General features: G+C 34.9%; 1 long non-coding RNA gene across 1 annotated transcript; it reads left to right on the forward strand.

Annotated features, from left to right (window-relative positions):
• The first annotated feature begins 7195 nt into the window (after positions 1 to 7195).
• Positions 7196 to 12988, forward strand: LOC128929045 (uncharacterized). Its single transcript, XR_008474939.1, has 3 exons — positions 7196 to 7329; positions 12646 to 12800; positions 12891 to 12988. It is a non-coding gene; the product is annotated as an uncharacterized LOC128929045 (long non-coding RNA).
• The last annotated feature ends 1896 nt before the right edge of the window (positions 12989 to 14884 follow it).

Raw genomic sequence — 14884 nt, forward strand, 5'->3', positions numbered from 1 at the left:
CCCAATCTCAGCTTATATCTTTATAAGCAGTGCAAAAATGAACTAATATAGTAAATAGGTATCAGGAGTGAGGTGCTGCTAAAAGATACCCAAATATGTGGAAGTGACTTTCCAACTGGGTAATAGTCAGAGGTTGGAGCAGTTTGGAGGCCTCACAAGAAGAGAGAAAAATGTGGGAAAGTTTGGAACTCCCTAGAGACTTGTTGAATGGTTTAGACTAAAATGCTGATAATTATATAAACAATGAAATCCAGACTGAGGTAATCTCAGATGGAGATGAGGAACTTGTTGGGAACTGGAGCAAAGGTGACTCTTGTTATGTTTTAGCAAAGAGATTGGTGGCATTCTGCCCCTGCCCTAGAGATTTGTGTAACTACGAACTTGAGAGAGAAGATTTAGGGTGTCTGGTGGAAGAAATTTCTAAGCAGCAAAGCATCTAAGAGGTGACCTGGTGCTGTTAAAGACATTTAGTTTTATAAGGGATGAAGAGCTTAAAAGTTCAGGAAATTTGCAGCCTAACAATGTGATAGAAAAGAAAATCTCATCTTCTAAGTGGAAATTCAAGCGCTGCAGAAATTTGCATAAGTAAAGAGGAGCAGAATGCTAATCCCCAAGACAATAGGGAAATGTCTTCAGGTCATGTCAGAGGTCTTCATGGCAGCCTCTCCCATCACATGCCTGGAGGCCTTGGTAGAAAGGAAGCAAAACACACTGCCATGTGTGTACCTACGCAAGTGTCTTGCATGTTCTGCTCATGTACCCCAAAACCCAAAATGCAATAAAAAATTAAAAAAAAAAAAAGAAATAGTGGTTCTGTGGACCGGGCTCAGGGTCCCTGTGCTGTGTACAGGCTAGGAACCTGGTGCCCTGTATCCCAATCACTCCAGCCATGGCTGAAAGGGGCCAACATAGAGCTCAGGCCATGGCTTGAGAGGGTGCAAGTCCCAGCCTTGGCAGCTTCCATGTTGTGTTGAGCCAGCAAGAGCCCAGAAGAACTGGGATTTGGTATCCTCCACTTAGATTTCAGAGGATATATGGAAATGCCTAGATGTCTAGGCAGAAGTTTGCTGCAGGGGAAAGGCCCTCATGGAGAACCTCTGCTAGGGCAGTGCAGAAGGAAATGCGGGGTTAGAACCCCCATGCAGAGTCCTTACTGGGGCATCACCTAGTGGAACTGTGAGAAGAGGGCCTCCGTCCTCCAGAATCCAGAATGGTAGATCCACTGGCAGCTTGCATGGTATGACTGGAAAAGCTGCAGACATACAATGCCAGTTTGTGAAGGCAGCCAGGAGATAGGAGGTAACCTGCAAAGCCACAGGGGTGGAACTGCACAAGACCATAGGAACCAACCTGTTGTATCAGCGTGACCTGGATGTGAGACACAGAGTCAAAGAAGATCATTTTGGAGCTTTAAAATTTGACTGCCTTGCTATATTTCAGACTTGCACGGGGGCTGTAGCCCCTTTGTTTTGGCTTGTTTCTCACATTTGGAATAGCTGTACTTACCAAATGCCTGTATCCCCATTGAATCTAGGAAGCAACAAACTTGCTTTTGATTTTACAGGCTCACAGGTGGAAGGGACTCACTTATCACAGATAAGACTTTGGACTGTGGACTTTTGAGTTAATGCTGAAATGAGTTAAGACTTTGGGGGACTGTTGAGAAGGCATGATTTGTTTTGAAATGTGAGGACATGAGATTTGGCAGGGGCCGGGGATGGAATTAAATGGTTTGACTGGGTCCCCATTCACATCTCATCTTGAATTTCCATGTGTTGTGGAAGGGATCCAATGGGAGGTAATTAAATCACAGGGACAAACGTTACTCTGTGCTGCTCTTATGATAGTGAGTAAGTCTCATGAGATATGCTGGTATTATAAGGGAGAATTTCTCTGCACAAGCTCTCTCTCTTTGCCTGACACCATCCATGTAGAACATGACTTGCTCCTCTTTGCCTTCCACATTCTGCTGTGATTGCAAGACCTCCCCAGTCATGTGTAAGTCCAATAAGCCTCTTTCTTCTATAAATTGACTAGTCTTGGTATATCTTCATAAGCAGCATGAAAATGGCCTAATACAGGTAGAATGTATCAACTTTGCAAATGTGTATTTAATTAACTAGAAATTTGAATTTTAAGAATACAGCATATAGAAACAGATTAATATAAGCATGGAGCTTTATATGATAAAGAATTGCAGAATTTTTAAAAATCAAAATTATGAAGTACGAAATATTAATGGCATTCACTGTAGGAGGAACTTAGCAATTTGTATTTCAGATTATAAATGAATACATTTCAGCTTTTGGAAATAATTAAGAAACCATGTAAATTGACATGAGGAGAAGCTGATGGCCTGTTGATACATGAACAAACAAGCAAGTTGCACAATAATATATCATTGGATTTTAACTTGTATGGAAATACAAGAAAGAAATTGATAACAGTTTTATCATTGGTATTACAGGTACTGGTTTGGGAAAATATTTTCCCAAATATAAGTGCATATTTCTACCTCTTCCTTTATATCATTTTCTATTTTTACATTTTTAAAGTAATAATCATTGCTTTTATATTATATATTAAAGATTAAAATTAGGTGACACCATATTAATCATACTCCTAAGTACTTGCCTGTTCACATGATTGATTTGAAAATTTCAACTTGAATGTAAATACTTATAGCAGTTTTAATTATAATCACCAAAAACTGCAGACAACTAAGGTGTTCTTCAACAAGAGAAATGAATATATAAAGGGTGGTGTATCCATACAATGAAATAGTATCCAGTGATAAAAATGAATGAATGCACTGTCAAGCCATTAAAAGATGAGATTGGAAATAAGAAAGTTCTGGGAAGGAAATGCCAACAATTATGGAATGTGTGTCAGAGGAACAACTGAAAGTGCTTATAATCCATTTATGCTGGAGGTTGCAATTTTTTGAATTTTTCATGAGTGAAAAATCAGACCTTGGTGATGACCTTGAGCAGTAGGATATAAATAACTCCAACATGCTTAGCATTCCAACAATGGAACACTATGCATAAGTGAGTTAATGACCAAAGTGAAAATAATTTGAACAAGACAAATTAATGTTGGATTGTAATCCAGGATATAATGTAAATGTGCCTGACTTCATACTTACATTAGTACGTGGTTGAATAAATAAGTAAATAAAGAGGAAGAGATGAATCTGTGCATGAGAGTCCAGATAATTTATGTTCACATTTGGACCATAAGCAGGTAGATTATAATTTCCCACATTATAAGGGTAGCCTGGCCATAGTGCTTCTTTCTACAGAATATGGCATGGACAGTAGCAGAACAAAAACACAAAAGGAGTAGCTTTACATAGGAGGTACCTGACAAATGCTACCTAAGCCAGATAATCAAGGTCAACACCAAGAGTGATAAATCATGTTGATCATTGATACAGTTGATATCACGTGATCAAAGTGGTGCATTACCTCTGTGGTCTACCCCTAAAAACCCATAGTCCCAGTCTGATAATGAGAACACCAATCAGATAAGTTATGCTTGATGGGCATCTTACAAAATACCTGACCAATACTCCTGGAAATTGTCAAGGACATCAAAACCAAGAGAAGTCTGAGAAACTGTTAGAACCAAAAGCAGTCCAAGGAGACACAATAACTAAATGTAATATGTAATCCTGGACAGGAGTATGGAACAGTAAGAAGTTACTGGGTTAAAATTAAGAAAATCTGTTAAATGTAATATTTCAAAAAGACCAGGCTCCATTCACAAGTTAGAACACTTGTAGTCTCAAAAGATACTGTTTTTTTAAATTAAACTTTTTGCTTGAAGAGGACATGGAGTTATTAGTGAGACAGTCAGTCCCTCTTCTCCCAGCACTTAGATATCATCTATGTTTTTCAGTTCATGCTGATATATCAAGAGAGTACCAAGTTATTTTCTCTTGACTGTAGTGCTGCTCAAGATTTTAGCTCATGAGAAAAACAATCTTTACTTTTTGATAAATTGATCATATGTAAAGGGAGTTATGTTCTGCCATTACCCTAAGCAAATATTCCTTGTATTTTTCTTCATCTTCATCATAATTATCCCCCTCTTCTTTATCATCATAATTATATATGTATATACATAGTTCTTTAATACATATATATACATGTATGTATATATAGTATATATATATCTATACATAGTTCTTTAATACATATACATATATATACATGTATGTATATATATCTATACACAGTTCTTTATATTTTATAAAGTGTTTTCACCTACCTTTTTTTAAAGAGGCTAGATTTTTTGAAATAATAGGATTACAAGATGTTATAAAAGCCAGTGAGATTGTATATGTTTGTATATGTGCACATCTATACTCACACATTAAACATGATTAAATATACCCTATATACATGTAAATATATCTACATTTATAAATAATACATGCTTACACATACTAATAATATGTTATCAATAAGTGTCTCTTATACTCTTTAATTCTTTGGACAACTTTATAGCTTTCATATGAAATTGTGAAGACTTTAATTTCAAAATGACGCAGAAAAGCACATTAATTTGAACCAAGGGGTGTTAACATTATTTTTGAAACTGATGTTAGTGTATTACTGACATAGTATTAATAAAGAAAATACCAAAAATAACTCACATCTCATGTATTGAAGGCTGTTTCTAAATGCACCAGTTAGCAGCAATTAAACCTGCTGTTTAGAATGGTTTGATGAAAGACCTGAATTGAATTATTCTGCTCAATTAATTTTAATAAAATTATTTCAATGAGAAAAATTTAAATAATGTGGGATAAATAGAATACTCTCCTGAGACTTAAATGGATATCAAGTGGCATAACATTTTTTTCTTTGATTTCTGTTTATTTTCTTCTTTATTAACTACACAGAGGAAGGTAAAGAGATTGATGGAGTAATGAATTAGCTATAAGCAAATGTAGATTCATAAAATATTGAGGGTTATCAGAGTGAAGATCCACCTAAATATAAGATTTAGCTGAGAAAATAAGACTTCAGATTTACTTTTCATTGCATGGAGAGGAAGATAAATTAGAAAATGAATTACAAGGAAAATAAACCCAATAAAATTTGCTGAAATGTGGATGGGGGAAATTTTAATTATTACGTGAAATTGACATTCTCATTAACACGAAGAACAAGTAACAATGTGTAACTGGGTCTCATGAGACTGGACATAGGTTGTCAGAAACTAATCTTTCTCAGGTCTTCTCTCTCTCGCGCATATGCACACATACACACACACACCCATACACACCATAGTCTCTCTTACTTCCTTTTAGGAAATAGGAAATCCTTCCTTCCTTCCTTCCTTCCTCCTTCCTTTCTTCCTTCCTTCCTCCTTCCATCCTTCCTCCTTCCATCCTTCCCTCACTTCCTTTCTCCCTCCCTCCCTCCTTCCCTCCTTTTCTCCTTCCCTCCTTCCCTCCCTCCCTCCTTCCCTCCTTCCTTTCTTCCTCCCTCCCTCCCTCCCTCCCTCTCTCCTTCCTTCCTTCCTTCCTTCCTCCCTCCCTCCCTCCTTCCTTCCTTCCTTTCTTTCTTCCTCCCTCCCTCCCTCCCTTTCTCTCTTCCTTCTTTCCCTCTCTCCCTCCCTTTTCTATTAGCTTGTTTATTGCATTCTCTTGTTTGAAAATCAGTTTCTCTGCTCACTCTTTGTATCATCTTTCCTATAACTATATATTGAATATGGTTATGATTTGTCTTGACATAAACTCTGCTCTCCAGACTACACAGATTTTTATCAATAAAGAAGCATTCCACTGTGGGGCTAATACCTTTGTCTTCCATTTAAACTTCCCAGGTGGAAAAATCCACTGTGTCCATGGATGGTTTATTCTAGCCCTTTCCAGTGAAAACGTATGGTCATGTGTGCTGCCCTTTCTGGGAGCTATGTGGGGCAAACAATTGGCCATCATGATCTGGCACATTACAGACAGCGAATCCAAATCATTTAGCAATATACCGTCCACTTCATTTACTAGTCATCATCTGTAATTTGAATGTCTTAATTGAGCTTAATCTATTACCAGTAGTTTTTGAGCACTGGTTATGGATCATCAATCATCACTGTGTTAGACTCTGGAGATTACAAAATGATCATAAGATATATCACTAGGTTTAAGGGAGTTTAGAAAATAATTGGTGAAGAAACCAACATGCCTTTGAGTTAATCAATAAACAATTAAATGGTTTATTTTGCAAAATAGAATGTAAGTATGGTAATTAAATGATAGTAAAATTATGGGTGAATATAGTCTGAGAAGATTTTATGGCATGGATAGGAATTCATATGTGCCTAGAATAATGGGCAGGAATTTATGAATTTAGATAAGAGACAGTCAATATAATTGAAAGTCACACATGGTTTAATCCTTTCTAAAGAAGATATTTAATATAAAATGGAGGAGGATAGGGAAAAGATGGAAACAAAGTTTAGGAAAAATTATAGAGGACTGTGAGAGTTTAACAGAGGAGCCTATTCTGTAATAAAGACCTAATAAAATAACACACAAAAAAACTATTGAGGAATCAGAGCCTGAAGTTAGGCAGGTTATCTGAAAGTTTAAAAATGAGATAAGAGCACTTATTTTGACTTATGGTGATATCTGTGAGTATTGAAAGATCCTGACAGTGTGAACTGTCATGTCATGAGCAGTTCTTGGAACAGGAGGTTTATCTGGATTCTAGCCCTGGCTGTTGTCTGTTCAGCAAGTATGTCCTAGAGCAAACCATTTGCTTTCTCTAGGATTTAGCTCATCTTCACAAAGATGTCTTCATCATCATATTCTCTGAGGTTTCTTCTGGCTTGAGTCTGGTAAAGTTGATATAACCCATACTGAAGAGAGTCCTTACTATTAGACTTTGTGACGGAAAGGATAGAAGAATAGAAGAGAGTAAAAACCCAGAGATCCCACTAATATTTTTAGCCAACTTTTATGAATTTAGAATCAAAAATTTTATTGTAAAAACTTTATGGGTTGTGTGGGATAGGTGCAGTATTAAAAATTTAATCCTAGAGATGAAACATATGTTTAGTTTATTTTAGAAAGGTAATTTGTCTATCACACTTTTCATATATATTGGGTTTATATGTATTTTTGCAGTGAAACTGTAGTGAAAATGTCATGTTTTTTGCTTTTTGTAGTGCATTAGAAGATGTGATTATATGAGATTTTTGACAAAGTAGTTCTGTTATACACTGGAAATTAGTGTGAATTCCAGCAAACCTGATTCCCTGCTGTGTGAAATGGGAAATCTGAAGAAGAAGAAAGATCTGTCAAGAGAATAAGTGAGTTCAATGCTTTGAGTAGCAGGCGGCCCAGTGTTAAATTTAATTGCCTCTAAAAATAAAAGGAAATTTTTCTTCTCAGCATTAGTCTCACACTTCCTAATCACGGTGAACTTTTGCAGGAGGAAAAAAGGATATGGTGTACATGTTGAAAACATATTTTAAAGAAATGTGTTCATGGTAGAAATTTAAATTATTATTTTTTTCTCTTCTAATAGATTTTATTATAAAATATATAAAACACAGAATAGAGAGTAATAAGCCAAATAACAACACTTCTACTATTCAATTTTTAAAAATGTTAACATTTATCAGGTTTACTACAGATTAATTTCCTAAGAAGCGAACACTACATATCAAAGTGAAACTCACAAGATACTCTCCTTGATACTATTCCTGTTTTTCTCTGAGAAATTTAGTGTCATATATTCATTTTGTTCATCACAGCGAGGGAGAGACAATGCTTATGGCAAGATATAATTTATATGTATTTACATATAAAAATATACAATATATTTTACATTGCATATTCATAATTTCTTTTGAATGAAGGTTTACATAATTAAAAAAACTGACATTAGACTTTTATTTTAAATAATGTTAGTGGGAATTATCTGTACAGATACACATAACTATTTTATTGTAGGTGTGAATACAACATCATTTATTTATTCTCTTTCTAATGAGCATTCAAGTTGTTTATATTTTTTATTATTTATTATATGGACATGTCTGTTTGTATTTCCATGAAGATGTATTAGAACTTCTGTATACCTCTACAGGTACAGAGGCTTCTTTAAGAACATATTTTTCTATTTTACTTTTTACTGACCAATTGTTTCCAAAGAGATTTTATTATTATCCCACCAGGGTGTTATATAATTCTTACTTTTTGTTATCTTCACCACTAATTGAATGTTCCAATATATAAATTTTGTCAACATGTCATATATTTCTTTTGAAAATCTCACTTTCCTTAATTTGCATTTTCTGGTTAGAGTGAATTTAAAATATTTTAATCGATTTCATGGCTATTCTGGTTTCTTTTTCTATAAATTACATTTGTATAGTCCTTCCCCATTTCACTGAATTATATATCATTTCATAACTAGTAGTAGCAGTATTTTAAAATAATTATTGATGCTTACCCTTTATTTATACTTTTCTTTGTAAATATGTTTTATGGCTTGATTTTGAAAACTTAACATTTTTTTTCTTTGCCCACAGAAAGTTAAATGCACTCACAATTGTTAGTATTTCTTTTATATAACATACTTTTAATAAATTATCTAAGAAATATTTTTTCATCTTGAGGTCATAAAAATGTCTTATATTAACTTGTGAAAATTTAAAGTATTAAAATTTAAATATTAAAATTAATATTTAAGCCCATCTGAAATATACTACTTTCAATGTGTGGCTAATATTTTACACACTGATAACCAATACCATTTGCTGAGTAAACTAGCATTTCTATTAATTTTTAATGCTACTAATACCCTAAATCAAATTTATATATAAATATATCTCTTTCTGAGTAATTATTCTAATTTAGTAAGGTAAATTCTACTTTCCTGTTCTTCTTCCAAATTACATAAATGTGTGTGTGTGTGTGTGTGTGTGTGTGTGTGTGTATTCCCAATTTCTAAATAAGTTTATTTTGGGGTCTATATCAAAAAAATGAGAAACGTTAAAATGTTGATTAAGATTGCATTAATTTTATATGTTAATTTAGAAATAATTATGTCTTTTTGACACTAAATTATGTTTTCCATGAAGATAATTTGTATCTCCATTTGGTCAGATATTTTTCTGTTTTTGAAATAATGCCTTTAGATATTTTATTAGACTTACACTTAGTAAATAGGAAATTTTTAATTATTATTGCACTTCCTAATTAGCTATTACTGAATTATAGAAATATTCATTATTTGAAAGTCGAACTTAGAAAAACTGCTGAATGCACTATATTTTATTATCTCATCCTAACATTTTTATAGAAGTTATATGCATATAGGGATAATATTCACCTCTTTATTTGCAAGTATTATACACTTCATTTCTCTTTATTTGTCTTACAACCCAGGCTACAATATATTTTAATATTTTGTGATTGTTTTGTAGATTGCTTAGGGTTTTCTCCATAGATATTTACATCAACTGCAGATAGGGAATGCTTTATTTCTTCCTTTCTCATCTCTATCCCTTTTATTTCTTTATCATGCAATATGACACTTATCAGAACTTCTATTAGTATGTTAAATAGCACCAGTCAGTGTAAACATGTTTGCATTTTACCTGATCTTAGGGACTAAATATTCAGACTTTTACAATTATATATCATGTTAGTTGTAGGATTTTTAAGGATGCTTCTTATATATCAGAAGAATTTCCCCTATAATCCTAATATACTGAAAGTTTTTATATTATGATTAAGTTTTGAATTTTTTCAAATGCATTTTCTGAAAAATGCGATATGTTCATATGATTATTTTTCTTAATCTTGTTAATATGGTGAATGACATTAATTGGTTTTAAGATAGTAAACCATTCTCACATACCTAGAATAATCCAAAAAGTTCAACATCTCTGTTGGAGAAAAATAACTTTACTATGTTTTCTAGAATGTTGCTTTATAAGCATCTTTATAAAAAGGAAAAGAAAATCTTTCTTCACCAATGCAGAATAAATTCAATCAACTATTGTATTCCCTTCAGCTAGTAGGCTTATCTTTCCATATTTCATATCCTTGTAACTTTCTTTTTGCCCATGTAAATCTATTTTTTTCTACCTAAATAATTTGTCCTGTCTTCTAGGATATCCTGAATCTTGACTTCTCTGAAGAAGCTAAAGCAGTTTCCATCATGTCTTTACCCTGATATGTTTATAATTATGCAATTAGGCAAACTGAGTTCTAGTGCCTGTTATCTTGTCATTTTATATGTTTAATTTTGTGTTCTGCCTTGGTTGCACCTAAATTAAAATAAAACGTGGGTGTATTACTCAATGTTGTTTAAAGCATTCTAGTTGATACCAATATGCAGACAAGTCAGAACCAAAGCTGTCCCAAAGCTGTGGTTCTGAAATTTCAGCATGTGAAGCAATCATCAGGAAGTCTAGATAAAATGCAAATTTCTGGGCTCAATCTCCAGAGTTTCAGATTTGGTAGAAATTTAAATGTGCAGAACCCAATTATTTGCCTTTATAACTATTTCCCAGGTATTCTTGATGCTGTTGATCTGGGGACCATACTTCAATAGAGTGATACCAAATAATCTTTTTCTGGTATTAGTGTTCCACTAGAGAGTATTGAAGAAAGTATTGCATAGTAAGAGTGAATGGCAGGCATCTTACTGTAATACCCCATAAGAGCAATACATTTTTGCTTGGTGTTTTGCTTTTAGCAAAGCATTTATTTGATGTCAAAGTGATCTTGTGAATTAGATACTAAGTCTACATTTATTTCTTCAGAACTGAAAGTTGGAACTTGTAAAGCTGAGTGCATTTTCCAAAGTTATCCTGTAAATAAGCTGCAGATTGGGTCTTGAATCTAGGCCTTCTCGCCACACATTTCTGTACTTCATTTAATATACCAAAGCAAATGATTTTATGTATATAATTGTGTTTTATCCGACCAGCAAGCTCATGAGATGAGAATGTATTAGTTTCTTTTTTGTGTTGTAATTGAGCAAGTTGTAAGGAAAGTACCACACTCTGAGATTGACTCAGGAGTCCTTTGTTGCTGGTGATGGAGAGTCGGCTAAAGCTCGCAACTTCTCTAGGCACAGAAGAAGGGGCTTGATTCCTTTTAATACCTTGCTTAGAGAAGGGGGGTGGCAAAGCAGAATTTTACAGAAGCAGAACAAGCAAGTCAGATAAGGAAGCTGGTAACCAGGATGTAGGAGGTTCCCAGGATTGTTGGTTACCAAGGGGGTAGCAGGAGGGACTTTCCATACAATCAATCACCGAGGGGGGTAGGCTATGCACAATAGCAGTTCAACTCGCCAGGCAGGATGTACTTATAATGGTAACAAGTTTCTGAGTAAAACATGACCCAGCTGTGTACCAGAAAGACAAATGACAGGGAGGGAGAGGCTAAGATGGAGTTTGTCAGGCTTACATCTAAGATGGAGTCTGTTAGGCTAGCATATTTATATAGAGGTAGAAATTGATGCACAGAAAAATAATAACCCTGACATCAACAGTCTCCAGCCTTGGCTTCAACTGTTGTGACATTTTGGGTTACCATGTTTCAGTGGCATGCCAAGGTAGAGGGCAGTGGGAGTGACCCACACCTAGTACAAGCAAAAAATAAATATATTGTGTTAAAAAATTTAAAAGCAACTTTTAGTTAATCTGCTTTTTATTATCACCACCTGTTGGAAATTCTGTGCAATGTCAATGTTAAAATTCTCCTGCTAGAGTAGAAAGCTCAGACCATCCCCATGTCCTATATACCACTACAGTGTTTCATAAGAAATACACATTTTGCAACAAGAATATGGGCAGGCTTCACTATGCATGTTTCTGAAATGCACAAATTACAGGTACAGAATTAGCTAAATAATCAGTGCCCCCAATAACATAGCTCAAATTTTAATTAGAGCAGTGTATTATAAATGTGAATAATTAAATAATTGTCAGGTGTTCAGTCCACAGAGCACTATCTAAATATCAGATATACACATACCAATCACATTACTCTTTTCTAGGTCAGCCATTAACTGGTCAGGGCACATTGGTTATGCAGTTCACACACAGACAGATGTTCTGGCTCCTTGCCTCTGAGTGGCAAACCCACATGAAATTTTATAAAAATAAACAACTGAAAGAGAAAATTGGTCAACAAAGATGAAAGTGCAGAAAAGAAATAAAAAGTGTTAATGCTGGAAATGAAATTCAAATAGAATATAAATGAAGTTATAGAATAAGTGGCTGATTGATTGACTGATGATATTCACACTGCTGCTACTCAGAAAGTTTATATATGCTGCGAGAAAAACTGAGTAAAGAAGAATTTATCAACAAAAATAAGGAATATGATAGCAACAATAAGGATGAAGATTTTCCAGCAAAATGACAAAAACTTCACAGTAAGGGAATTCTATGAGTTTTTTTTGGTTTTGAAAATGCAAAAGATCACATGTTGGAAGCTGATACACATTTAGAAAAAAGTATGACAACTCACCAAGGTATAGAAAACATGTTTATCCTGTATTGTTAAGTTATCCTATAAGAAGAAGATGAGAACTGTTCAAATACATTTAATCAGATTTTTTTTTGCATTAAAGAAAATGTTTATTTCTTGTTTTGCAGTATATTCCATTAATAGTTGACATATGTGCAAATTAGTTGAAGAAAGAAGTCTTGAATATACAGGTATGTATAGAGTTCCTGGAAATAATGCAGCCATATCAAGTATGCAAGAAGAACTCAACAAGGGAATGGCTGATATTGATATACAAGATGATGTAAGTTTGCTTATTTTTGTTTGAATAACATTTTTTTCCCTTTGGTGGTACTGACTCCAAAAATACTGCATTTCTATTTTGTACACCTAGAAATGGCGAGATTTGAATGTGATAAGCAGTTTACTAAAATCCTTCTTTAGAAAACTTCCTGAGCCTCTCTTCACAAATGGTGAGTTAACTCCCATAAAAGATACCAGATGAAATGATTCAACTTGCAATTATTAGAAAATCATAGAATATTAAGTTAAACCAGGAAAAAATGTCTTGGTCAAAGGAAACAGGAGATTTTGTTTACTTTTCCCTCATAATATTAAAAGCATAAAAGTTGTTTAGTTTCAGTGAAATATGTATTACCTTGTTCAGACATGTTTGCAGCCAAATTATGAATATTATTGTTTCCAGTCAAAAGTCCTCCATATAAGGTACAATAAGTGGAAAAATGTTTTTTTCGGTCAAGCCAAATATTTAAATCAAGCCATGTAAGATGCTTTACTAGATATTGTTGGAGGGTTGGGGAGGAATGGACAGACTGTGTAAATATAGGGTGGTTCCTGCAAAGAATCGATACTCCTCACTGTCATTCAGCCTTACCCTTCTCCCAAATCAGCATTTATTAGTGCTGCAAAAAAGGCAAGATTAAAGTCCAATCCAGTCAAAGTACGCTTCTCTGAGGAGGTCATCATCAACGGCCAAGTGTCGGAAACTGTTAAGGACAACTCGCTTCTTTTTATGCCAAATGTTTTGAAAGTCTATCTGGAAAATGGGCAGACCAAATCAATTCGCTTTGACTGCAGCACTTCCATTAAGGATGTCACCTTAATCCTTCAAGAGAAGCTCTCCATCAAAGGCATTGAACATTTCTCTCTCATGCTGGAGCAGAGGACAGAAGGGGCTGGAACTAAGCTACTCTTACTTCATGAACAGGAGACTCTAATTCAGGTGACACAGAGGCCCAGCTCCCATAAGATGAGATGTCTTTTCTGAATTAGCTTCGTCCCAAAAGATCCAATTGACCTTCTAAGGAGAGATCCAGTTGCTTTCGAATATCTCTATGTTCAGAGTTGTAACGACGTGATTCAGGAGCGATGTGGGCCGGAGCTGAAATATGATATAACCCTGCGGCTGGCCGCGTTACAACTGTTCAATGCAACTGTTACCACCAAGCAAACGCAGAAAATCTCCCTCAAATACATCGAAAAAGAATGGGGATTAGAGACTTTTATTCCCTCTGCTGTGCTGCAAAGCATGAAAGAGAACATAAAGAAAGCACTTTCACACCTTGTCAAAGCAAATCAAAACCTTGTACCACCGGGTAAAAAGCTCTCTGCACTACAAGCCAAGGTCTATTATCTCAAGTTCCTCAGTGACCTGCGATTGTACGGGGGCCGTGTGTTCAAGGCAACATTAGTGCAGGCAGAAAAGCGCTCGGAAGTGACTCTCCTGGTTGGGCCCCGGTATGGCATAAGCCACGTCATCAACACCAAAACCAATCTGTTGGCCCTTTTAGCCGACTTTAGCCACATCAACAGGATCGAAATGTTTTCTGAGGAGGAGGGTTTGGGGCGGGTGCAACTAACTCCACGTGCTAGATGTGAAGCCCATCACGCTCCTGATGGAATCCTCGGATGCCATGAACCTGGCCTGCTTGACGGCTGGATATTACCGGCTGCTCATCGATTCCAGGAGGTCGATATTTAACATGGCCAACACGAAAAACACAGCGACCCAAGAAACGTATTCTTTTCCTGAACTCATGAAGCACTGACCTCCCTGCAAACACCCCACCTGACAATAATAAGGATGTTTCCTGAAAAGTTCAAATTGTACCCACAAAAAAATCTAATGTACAAATTCAACATACAAAGCCTTCAGATACCTCTGATGTGGGCTAATTGTTAAAAACAAAAATGCTGATTTCTCTGAAAAAAAAATTAATTATCCCCATTATTAATTACAAAGAAAAAATATATTGTCAATGTTTTAATAGTTTAAACTAGAATGTGCTAAATATATTTTTATCTTAAAATCTTCATATATTTGTAATCAACAGTAAGAGAGCTTCAAGTGTTTTGCAAAACTTTAAA

This window comes from Callithrix jacchus, chromosome 10 (genome assembly GCF_049354715.1).
Source record: "Callithrix jacchus isolate 240 chromosome 10, calJac240_pri, whole genome shotgun sequence".
Lineage (NCBI taxonomy): Eukaryota > Metazoa > Chordata > Mammalia > Primates > Cebidae > Callithrix > Callithrix jacchus.